The 12,313-nt window shown below is 43.9% G+C and overlaps 1 protein-coding gene across 4 annotated transcripts in view; it reads left to right on the top strand.

The window, feature by feature from the left end:
- Positions 1-12,313, top strand: part of CASS4 (Cas scaffold protein family member 4) — a 48,172-nt gene that overhangs the window by 11,968 nt on the left and 23,891 nt on the right. The window lies entirely within an intron of this gene.

Here is a 12,313-nt window from a genome sequence, read left to right as displayed (position 1 = left end):
AAGAGTAGTTGGGAAAAGGGAGTTTCAGTTCACACTTCCAGTTAAATAACTTTCAGATCATTTTATGCACATTCTGGAGTTTTTCATTCAATAATTTTCACCTTTTTCAAAAACGGGGCTGAAGCAGAAACTCAGTTCTTTTCCTAGCCTATTTGGCAAATTAATATTAATCACAAAAAAAGGCAGCAGTTTCCCTTCAGCATGTCTCACTTAACTACTTTGCTAAGTTTTTTTTTTTAAAACAGCTCCAAGAGAAACAACTGTCCTTTATGTGAGATGATGCAAGAAACCACTTAGCTATCACCTCATTAAAAGAATTCAAAATATTTCCGATAATGAGATGCAGATTATTGAAGCAAAGCTGTCTCAAGTTTTACAACCTCATAAACTAATTCTCTCACATATTAGACATGACAAATTAAAGAGATAGTTTAATCTACTTGCAAATTCTTAAAGCAGGTTCTGGTTATGAAATATACCATTTTGCTATTTTAAGTGACAGTTCCTCATAACTTAAGGAATTTTACTTTTAAATGTAAATATTGATATGGAAAGCCACTGCAATTCAAGGGGGAAAAGAAAAGTTAAGATTACAGCTTCGGCCAGGCATGGTGGCTCACACCTGTAATCCCAGCACTTTGGGAGGCCAAGGTGGGTGGATCACCTGAGGTCAGGAGTTCGAGACCAGCCTGGCCAACATGGCGAAACCCCGTCTCTAATAAAAATACAAAAATTTGTCAGGTGTGGTGGCATGCGCCCATAGTCCCAGCTACTCGGGAAGCTGAGGCAGGAGAATCGCTTGATCCCGGGTGGCAGAGGTTGCAGTGAGCAGAGATCGCACCACTGCATTCCAGCCTGGGTGACAGAGCGAGATTCTGTCTCAAAAAACAAACAAACAAACAAAAACACAGGTTCTTTCTTGGATAACTATGTCAAAGGGGAAGGAGGCAGACGGGACAAAGAGAAGACAGGAATGAGCTGGCAAAAATGAAGGGAGGAAGGGAGAGAGAAATGAATGTTAGATGAGGGAGGAGGTGGCTGGTTGCCTGGTGCTCCCTTCTCAACTGCAGACCTCACAGCACGACTTCAGGAGTTGTAGGAGGTTTTCCAGAAGGAAAGTAGGGACATGGTTATTCTGAATGTTTTCCCCAACATCACACACATGCAATACGCAGCTACTGTGTCCTGATACTGCACATCCTAACTTTGGCCTTGGGGAACATGTCCCATCATGGGAGGCCCTCCTCTCTGGCCTGGATCTTTGTGCACAGGACCCAGATCATTCTGCAGCTGGCCAAAGGAGAGTTCAAGGAGCACTGGGATAGCAGGAAGGGCAGCAAGCCTCCCCCAGGAGCCTAGAGATCCACTCAGTGCCTCGTCAACTTGCCCGGACCAGGCCAGACAAAACTTTAAAACACTTTGAGTCTAAACTTCTGTGACTCTTAATGCACCTGCAGTTAGATCCCATTTAACAGCCATTCGTTGCCCTCTCCATGTGCTTCCACTCTGGGGCCCTACTCTCAAGGAAGAGGTAAATGCTCACAAAATCAGCTAGTTCTCAAAAACCACTCAAGTACCTTTCAGCGTCCTCCATGCTGTACACGGTCCAGGCCCTTTGAGGGATGGCCAGTGAGAAGTAGTTGATGATGTTTGGCATCCCGGAAGTTCAGGGAGGTGAGAAATCTTCCTGCGTGTGACAAACTGCTTTTGGCCAAGATTAAGATGGACTCAAAGTCAAAATTTCTTCCTATCTAATCTAGGAGTAGAAAGGGCTTGCGTAGTAACGACAAGCAGCTGCTTAAATTCACCAGCGCAGAAGTCCTCTTCTTCCAATAGAACAGGATCCTTTGTAAATTAGATTTTTATGTTGAAAAAGAGCATTTACACATGGTTTTAAAAATTCCAACTCTACAAATGAACATGGACTCACAGTGTTTTTATCTAATCCCAAACCTCTAGCTCCCCAGACCCCTGTTTCCTACCCAGAAGGGACCCTCAGTGAGTGACATAATCTTCCAGAAAGATGCTATACTTATAAAAGCATCAATGCAGAGCTATGCTCATCTTGCTCTTTTTAAAAAATTTAGTACTACATTTTGGAGACTGTCCCATTTCCATTGATATAAGCTCTACCTCATTCTTGTAATGGCTACATTGTACTCCATTATACAAATGTCTCTGTTTCTCAGCTTCATCTCCCTCTCCCAGGAGGCACTTTGCCATCTTGTATCTGCTAAGATGTCCACACCGTCTTGTGATAGAGTCTGTGCTAAGCAGAGTGGTTTGTAGGCTAAAAGAGCACACTCCAGACCCAAAACTGCCTGCCTTCCAATCCTGGCTTTGGCCCTTGATCGCTGAACTACCTTAAGCTACTTTCTCACCCTCGCTGTGCCTTAGCTTACTCATCTCCTAAATGAGATGTTAGTTATAATACCTGCTTCATAAGGTTTTTGAATATCAAATGCGGTCATCAGTGCTGACTGCTTATCCCAGTGCCTGACACAGAGTTTAGAACCCGCGAGCCATCCTGATTCCCGAGGCATTGGCTAAACAGTGGACAAGACTAACACAGTTCCTGCGTAATTAGAGTGCGACGGACACTCCTTTCAGGGCGAACAGAATGGTTTCGTGAGGGGCTACATTGAATCTAAAAGATTAAAGAGGATTTTTTCCCTCTTCTTCTTCTTCTTCTTCTTCTTCTTCTTCTTCTTCTTCTTCTTCTTCTTCTTCTTTTCTTTCCCCCTTCTTCTTCTTTCCCCCCTTCTTCTTCTTTCCCCTCCCCCCTACCCAAGACAAGGTCTCACTCTGTCTTCCAGGCTGGAGAGCAGTGGCACAATCCCGGCTTATTGCAGTCTCCACCTCCCATGTTCAAGCCATCCTCCAGCCTCAGCCTCCCAAGTAGCTGGGATTACAGGCATGTGCCACCATGCCCAGATAATTTTTATATTTTTTGTAGAGATGAGATTTCACCATGTTTCCCAGGCTGGTCTCAAACTCCTGAGTTCAAAGTGATCTGCTCACCTCAGCCTCCCAAAGTGCTGGGATTACAGGCGTGAGCCACCGCACCCAGCCAGCTTCTCCCCCTTATTTGGTTAGTTATAGGAAAGTAATACTAGCTGACACACACAGTGTGTGAGAAGTCTGTATTGTTATGTGGGGTTTGCAAAGTGAGGACCCTTTCCAGATCATCTTTGCTATAACTCCTTAAGCTAGGCATGGTGATGTGTGCCTGTAGTCCCAGCTACCTGTGAGGCTGAGGCAGGAGGATTGCTTAAGACCAGGAGTTTAAGGCTGTAGGGCACCATGATCATGCCTGTGAATAGCCACTGCATTCCAGCCAGGGCAACATAGCTAGACCCTATCTCTTTAAAAAAAAAAAAACCCTCTCTCATCCTTCTGGAGGTGACTTCACAGAATGTTGTTATGCACCAGAAATCCCTCCCAGAAGAAGTGTCTGTAGATACTTTGATTCTTCCTCAGGTTGTCCTTCCTCCTTCTGTCTTCCCTTTTTGGAGAATGTGGGTGGGAAAAATGGAGGTGGTGAGGGGATTTTTCTTATGCTCTTGGAAACTACTTTTTTTAAATAATGTCCTTTTAAAATGATGGAAAGTAAACATTCACAAGCCAACAGATAATACCGTTCTCTCTGCATTAATCTTTCCTAGCCTGTATTTGAATTTACATGAAATGAAATACTTCCAAGTACATTTGAAGGGAGACTATTGACTTGAAAGATGATCAAAGAGCCCTTTCTCCATTCTGCACTCACTCTCGATATTGAGTCTGGGCTCAGCTACCTCATAAAAATAGATGACAGAATATGTCACTGATCTCAACATAAAATATTTATAGTATATGCAGTTTTTAAAATGTGGTTTCTCTATAACTCACTATCCTCTCCTGGCCCTCAAAGGGGAAGTAGGAAGCATTCCATCACCTCGCCTGAATACTAACTAAGAATTCTTGGAAGGAAGACATGGAATCTGTGAGAAGGAAGCTGAAATGCGGAACATGGACAATTTTCAAAGAAGGATTTTAGTAGAAGAAAAATGTCCTTCTTGACCTTGGAGATCTACATCTTTGTACAGAGCAGGAGCCTAGACATCACTTACTACTCTGGCTTCTTCCACAGTTACCATCTCCACCACTAGTTTGGGGAACTTCCTTATTTACCACCTCCCACTACGGACTGGTGACCTCATTGTATGGTTTACCTTCCCAAAGGAAGAATGATATTCTAGGTTACTTGGATGGAAATGGTCTCCTGACCTCTACTTTACTATCCCATAGTTACTACTGTTTTAATTTTAGGAGCATAAGTGTTTGGTGTGGGGTGGGCTGTGAAAGATAAAACAAAGAGGAAGCAGGAAGGGGCCATGATGCTGCTCTGACCCCTGTGACAGGAAAGAGAGAAGGAGCTGGACAGAGTAGAGAGAGCCTCAAACTGTGGGGCAGCTCAGACACAGTCTTGACAACTCGACAGGGGCTTTGGGGTAAAGATTGCCCATTCAGTGAGTCCTGCATTGGGCAGAAACACCCAGGCCCCCTGACTATTAACGTTCAGTTTGCAAAGGAAATCTGGATGGGGCCTCTAAGACCTCAGCAGCGGGCTGGACTCAGCAGCAGAATGCTTCACTGGGCCCAAGGAGTGATATTTTAAGATCTGCCTGAGCATGCCACAGCCTCCACCACACCTAAATGTCTTACGCCTGACCTGTCTCACTCATGTATATTTCTTGCCCAGCTCCTATAATCCTTTGAGTTTGCTGCTCCTCCTTATAGCCGTCTCTAAACCAGCTCTTTCTGGATTTGCACACATTTGGATGTAAGAGTTGGCAGATGAGAGTAGGAAACGGACTTGGACTTGGGAAGGCCATGCAGAGTATTGGCAATAGTAGGCTTCAGTCAGATGGACGCGAGTTTGAATCCCCACTCTGCTACCTGCTGCTGCATGACCTTAGGCAGGTCATTAATCTCCCCTAGTCTCAGGTGCCACAAAGCACTAAAATGAGGCCAACAAAGCAATCAGTGTACCCCCCGACCTGCCCCCCAGCCCTGACACTCTTGAGTTTCTGTAGCTTTGCTCTTTTGAGTCAACTAAAGAGAAAGAAAATTGAAGGTAAAGCAGAGAAGAAGGCTGTGCATGTGGGCGAGTGCGCGTGGGTGCAGTCACCCGGGCGGCGTGTCCACCCTGGCCTAGAGAGGGGATTTCCATCCTAGGAACAGGGACGATGAAGCAGCGTAACCGAGGCTGCAGCAGCTGCTTCTCTCTCAGCTCATCTAAGCTGCTCCTGCCTAGAGCTGCCATGCCTGCCGATGGCTCTTATACCACCGTGGATAATGAAAGTGTGCGGGCCAGTTCCCTCTCTTCTTCTTACTTTCCCTGGCGCATTCAGCAGGGTGTCCCTCCCTTCTCTGCAGTTAAGCTCCTGCTCTTCTTCCAAGCCTCACCTCAAGTTGCATCCAGTCCTTCACCAGCTCCTCCCCAAAACTAACAAAATCCAGCCTCCGCCCTCAGCCAAGCCACAAGCATCTCCCAGCTGGACCAGATAATTGGCTTTGAACCGCCTCTCTGGCTTCCACTTGCTCCATGCACCCCGTTTTCCACCCAGTAACCACATATAAACAGCAGCCACTATGGAAATTAGGAGCCAGGGCCTTTGTTGATCTCTCTCCAGGCAACCTGGTCATTTTTCAGTTCCTCCAACTTTCCATGCGCCCCCAACACACACATAGACACTCACAGTCACACACGCCCCCTCACCCACGCACTCCGGCCTCCACACATTCCTCTTCCTCTGCCTGAATGTTCTTTATCTGACTAACACTTTATCTGACTAACTCCTTATCTAACTCCTCCTCACCCACAGATGGAAGCTTCCATGGCCACTTTCTCAGGTAAACTTTCCCTAAGCCCTCACCCATCACTACTTCCCAACTGCACTTCTAATTTTTCATAACTTCCTGTATTTTATTTATCATAACTTCCTTATTTTTTATAACTTCCTGTATTTTATTTCTCATAACTTCTTATATTTTCTTTCCATCTCACTTCCGAGAGGTGGAAACCCTGTATTTATTTCTGTGATGATCTGATTAGAATTTGTCTTCTCCACTAACATGTACATGGCATGAGATCAGAAACAGTTTTGTTCACCACAATGCCTCCAGCAGAGCCCCTGGAATAGAGATGATGCTCAATACAATCTTGGTAAATGAATGAATGAATTGCTCCCCACATTTCTGCAAGTGCAGCTAAGACCACTCTGTCCTCGGCTGCTCGGGTTTAGATGAGCACATTGCATCTGCCAGGTGTGGAAAGGTCTCCGCACTGAGGTTATCATCACCATGAAGGCAGTGAGTCTCTTATTCTTCACGTTTGTTTCCCTATCCTCCTCCCATTCTTCCTTCCAAATGTGTATTCATTTTCCTTTTCCCTCTCCCAGCTGTTGGATGAAGACAGGCATTTGAGGGAAATGTCCTTTTTGGAAATCGTTTAAGAACATTTCTTCCGTCGTACCCAGAATCTAACTGCTTGTGTACCCCACAAGGAACAAAAATGTGAACATACGTCCTCCTTCACCTCTTAAATTTCTACACAAATATTTGTGTTCCAAATTAACACTCTATTTAAGAATACCTTGTGAGTGGCCTCAGCAACCATTGCGATGGTTACTGGATGCCTTTGCAGTGGCCTGTCAACTGCTTCCACCTGTTATTCACAAAGAGCTCAGCGCAGTGCCAGGAACACGGGTGCAAGATGAGTGCTGGCTGCTGTTATTGCAATGTCCAGTGCTCCCTGCATGCCCAGCCTGAGCCCAGCCGAAAGTGGGGTGGTCAGGGGCAGCCTCTGCAGAGGGGTGACTCGAGCTGAGACCCAGAGGAGGGGGATCTGGCAGAAGAAAGTTCTGGGCAGAAGGAACAGCAAAGGAAAGGTCTGAGGTGGAAGTAAGCTCAGGGCATCTGAGAAAAGTAAGAAAACCATGTGACTGGAGGGAAATGAATGAGGGTAGAGCTGCAAACTGGGAGGCTGATCCTGCCTCGAAGCCATACTAGGAAGGTGACCTTTTGTTCTGAATGCAGTTCTAAGCAATTAGAGGTTTTTAAAATAAGAGACCAACAGGATCCAATTTATGTGTATAAAATAAAATATTCTGGCTAGTGTCTGGAGAGTGGGTTATAAGGTGAAAGAATGGATGTGAGGAACCAATTAGAGTTTAAGTGACCTTGGACAAGTCATTGGATCTCTCTGACCCTCAGTTCTCTCATCTGTAAAATGGGGATAAGAAAGTCTGCCTCTGAAATTTCACAGAAATAGGTGATATAATGACTTCAGTGCATCCAACACAAAATAGGTTCTCATTCAATATAATTCCGTTTTCCCTCCATTCCAGTTAAGGAACACCCCAAGACTTTCCACATGCATTTCATTCTTTTTTTTGTAACATTAACATTGATGGTCTTTGCTACTGAAATGCTGAGGCATAATTAATTGATTGCATGAGCTGTCCAAAGACACCCCTGTCAATTGTAATGGAACGCCATACAGTGTTTCATTCATATTGAGGGGAATTGTGTTATGGCAACATATTTAGAGTTTTCCTTTGCTGGGAGTTTACATCCTTTGAAGATGTGGTCTGCTGTCCTGAAGACAGCAGGTCAAAATTACAAAATAAATCATATATCAAGAATAAGACTGCTGCTGTTCATCTTGGACAGCTGTGGGTGCCCAGTGGGGTGGATGATAATAAAAACCCCATTGTTCTCTGGGAAAAAGTCCTTACTTTTATAATAGGCAAATCCACCAGCTAAGCTGCGTTCAATCTGGACACTTCAGAGCAGCTGCCATATTGCAACAACTGCTCTGCCTAAAGATAGGCACTATCTAATTTCTAGATAAATGCAAGCACATTTCAGATGATGGGTTTTTAAAGATTGCTTTAAATGTATTTCATGGGAATTACGATGAAATATACCATAATTATTTCATTATAGCCTCTGCAAAGGCTTTTATTTTCCCTTTTGTTCCCAATGTGGATGGTTAAAGTACAATTTTCAAAAAGGCAAAATTATGACTCTCATGCAAATATAAAATGAACTCGTCAAAGATTTTAATCAATTTTGATCAATTAATAGGGAATCAATGAAATGTTAAAACGAGGTCAAAGATCGTTGAGGATACTTGTCCAACTTGAATGAATTTATTTTTAAAAAGAGATCATTGAGGCACTAGGTAGGTATAGGAAATTTAATTAAGGAATATTAGAGTGTGATTGCAAGGCTAAGTTAAAGTCCTACAAGATAATAAACCTACAAGATAATAAACCTTTCGGATTATCGTTTCAGATAATAAACCTTTCAGATTATTGTTTTTTACTGAACGGCAATTATTTGTCTATTTAACTGGAAAAAAAATCTGCAAAGTAGCATGTAACTTTTGTAAGTCTTTTTGTGTGTGTGTGTGTGTGTGTGAGACAGGGTCTCACTTCCTCACCCAGGCTGTAGTGCAGTGGCACAATCTTGGCTCACGGCAACCTCCACCTCCTGGGTTCAAGCCATCCACCCACCTCAGCCTCCCCAGTAGCTGGGACTATAGGAGTGCACCACCACGCTGGACAATTTTTGTATTTTTTGGTGGAGACGGGGTTTCACCATGTTGGCCAGGCTGGTCTGGAACTCCTGGCTTCAAGTCATCCACATGCTTTGGCCTCCCAAAATGCTGGGATTCCAGGCATGCGCCATCACGCCCAGCCTAAGTCTTGACCTTTAATCAATACTCTTTATAAGACTCTAAAACTCTAGTCCCTTAAATACTTCATCACTGCTGGATTCTCCAAGCTCAGCACGCACATTCTTGTGAAACCTACTCCCAACACATTCGAGGGATAATGATTCCGTGTGCAGACTAGTATGCCTTGAGGTTTATCTTCTGGACATGGCTGGTGGTCAGTCTTACTGAAGGTTACCCAAAAGTGTGGGCAGGGGGGTCACAGAAAGCTTCACTCTTACCCTACTCCAGACAGAAATAGGAGTGCTCATATTGGTGTTTGTGATTTCTTACTTCTTAAAGACTTGAAAATGGGGGCGTTATGTCACACCTGTCTTTCATTCATTAACTCAACAAGTAGCTAAAGATCCCCTACTCTGTGCTGGATCATGGGATGCAGTCCAGAACAAGAGGGTGTGGCCCTCGCTCTCCTGGAGCTTACACTCTTGTGGGGAGACAGACCCTGAATGAGTTGAACCCTAATGTGACACGTACTGATGTGCAAAGGTGTTGAGAAGAAGTAAGGGAAGAACTAGTTTAGTCGAGAGGGTGTCGGGGACCCTATTTCTAAGGAAGTGACATTTAAGATAAGCCTGGAAGGATGTGTGGGATTTCACTGGGTGGAAAGCTGCTGACTGCTTTGGGGTAGAGAGAACAGCACGATTGAGGGACTCAAGCCCTCAGAAAGGGTGGCACCCTGGAGGCCAGTGAGGAAGTGATACCTATGAGGCTGGAAGCGTGGGAAGAGGCAAAATCACACAGGGCCTTGATGGTTTGGGCACAGTTTGGGCTTTGTCCAAAGAGTAGTAGGGAGCCACTGAAGGGTGGTAGAGAGGGGAGTGGCATGATCAAAATTTGTGTCCCTGAAAAACTTGAGGATGGCAACAGTGCCATATGTAATAAACATTCCATAAATGTTTGCTGAATCTGTGAAGGAACAATTGGCTGACCCAGAAAGACACCCTATGGGTTGCCTGACACCAGGAAGCACAGTCAGTGTCCATCGGCTGTAGCTCAGCTCTCTGCTTTTCAACATCATCTCATACACTCACTGGACTCAGACAAGCGATAACTTCATATCTTCCCCCTCACTTGAGGATTTCTGCTTCATCATGGAGAAGAGAGGAAATCTCTACAGGCAGGAATGCCCCTCACAATACACATGCCCCTGACTCCTTTAGGGACCTTTTTTCTATTAAAAAATGAGTTAAAAGTAGGGTACAGCAGGGAGGTGACACATTCCCCACGTTGCCTGCAAGTTATCCCCTCAGCGGCATGAGGGCTGCAGCTGATTCTGTAGTTTTGAGTAGTCCGGGTGTTGCTAAGAATGTGCTGGGAAACACTTCAAGTTTCCTTGACAAAGATTTCTAAACAAATACATCATCCAACAAAGAGGTAATGCACAGGGTAGATTAGGGTACAAGGAACTGTGCAGTCTCATTCACAGTGGGCGGAGGTGTGAATTGATTGAACTTTGCTGGAGGGCAACGTGACAGCATCCGGAGCCCTGATGGTCTCCACCCGCCGACTTCTCGCTGAAGAATTTATCCATGGAAATAAATAAGGGGAGTTGCAAATATTAGCTATAAAGATGATCATTTCAGCATTGTTTATAATAGCTAAAACTTGCAATTAGCTAAAATGTCCAAAACCAAGAAGAAAAATTATATTTCATCCGTACAATGGAAAACCAAGTCACTGTTTTAAAGGATATTTAAGAAAAATGTTTTTGACATGGGAAGATGCTCACAATTTATTATTTATTGATTTATTTATTTGAGATGGAGTCTCACTCTTGTCGCCCAGGTTGGAGTGCAGTGGCGCCATTTCAGCTCACTGCAACCTCCACCTCCCAGGTTCAAGTGATTCTTCTGCCTCAGCCTCCCAAGTAGCTGGGACCACAGGTGCACGCCACCACTCCCAGCTAATTTTTTTTTTTTTAATTTTCAGTAGAGACAGGGTTTCACCATATTGGCCAGGATGGTCTCAAACTCCTGACCTCGTCGTCCGCCCCCCTCGGCCTCCCAAAGTGCTGGGATTACAGACATGAGCCACTGCGCCTGGTCCCACAATTTATTTTTAAGTGGGGAAAAAAGCAGATTATAAAACTGTGTGTTTCATATTATGCCATTAGGTTTTAAAACTTTAATGATGACTCTAGGTGTGTATGTGAACAACTATGCAAAAGAAAAGATCTGGAAACATACAAAAACCAAAGGATTAACAGCAGTTACCTGTGGTGGCAGCACTGCAGGCATTTTAATTTTCTTCTGTTTGCTTATTATTATTTTTACTTTTTCTTTAATGAACTTTTATTACTTTTGTAGAAAGAACAAAAAGTTTTATTTACAAAAATTGTTCATGATCTCCTAGGATCTCAGCCGTTTTAGATTTTGTGGGGGCCGTTCAATGTCTTTCTGGGTGGGTGAAGGATCTGATTCCTCTTACGCTTTTTAGATAGACTTATAGTAGTGTTTCCCCAAATCCACAGAGACCTGCTTGTCTGGTTAAGATGGTATTTATCAGCATTGGTCTTCCAATTCCATTTTTGTAACAGAATAGAAATATTAGGCAAGAAGCACAATAATTTTCAACAAACATAGTGGAAGAGTTGGTCACTTTTGCTTTATTTATGAACCGTATGAACAAAGGTTAATGAGTTTAAAAGGTGTAATTAAATTTATTTAGAAAAATAAAAAACAACTGGAAGGATAAATACCAAAAATGGTGTGAATTGATATCTCTGAGTGGTGGGATTATGGGTAATTTTCATTTCCTTCTTTTATTTCTCTCTTTTTCTGTAATGAACATGTATTGATATAAAAAGGTGGGGAAAGGTGATTACTTTAAAACCTAAAGAAACAAGTTGCCTTCATGTAATTACAGTGGCAAGTTCAAATAAGAAGGGGACTCAGCCATCACTGCTGTGGTAACAAGGTGACATTTTTTAGAACTGTGTGGCTTACTGAAAGAGCATGGGTTGGAGAATTAGGAGACTGGGTTTGATCCTGGCTTTGTGACCACAGGCAAGTTACTAACCCCCTGAGTCTCTTGTCATTCACTAGTTTTTCTTTTGTTTTGTTTTGTTTTTGAGACAGAGTGTCCCTCTGTTGCCCAGGCTGGAGTGTAGTGGCATGGTCTCGGCTCATTGCAACCTCCGCCTCCAGGGTTCAAGCGACTTTCCTGACTCAGTCTCCCGAGTAACTGGGACTACAGGCATGCACCACCATGCCCAGCTAATTTTTGTATTTTTATTAGAGACAGGGTTTCACCATGTTGGCCAGGCTGGTCTTGAACTCCCGGCCTCAACTGATCTACCCTCCTCGGCCTCCCAAAGTGCTGGGATTACAGACGTGAACCACTGCGTCCAGCCTCTTGTCATTCACTTATTAATGAACATTTACTGAACATATTCTATGTACCTGGGTCTGGGCCTGACACTGGGGACAGAATAGCCAAGTGAGATGTGGGCCCAGCAGTCACAGAACTGCCAATCCAATTCAGAAGGAAAATAGCAAAAACCAGACAAAAAGCAATCTAATAGTA

Source organism: Nomascus leucogenys, chromosome 13 (genome assembly GCF_006542625.1).
Source record: "Nomascus leucogenys isolate Asia chromosome 13, Asia_NLE_v1, whole genome shotgun sequence".
Classification (NCBI taxonomy): Eukaryota; Metazoa; Chordata; class Mammalia; order Primates; family Hylobatidae; genus Nomascus; species Nomascus leucogenys.
The sequence above is the reverse complement of the archived record's forward strand: the minus strand, read 5'-3'. Positions and strand labels throughout refer to the sequence as shown.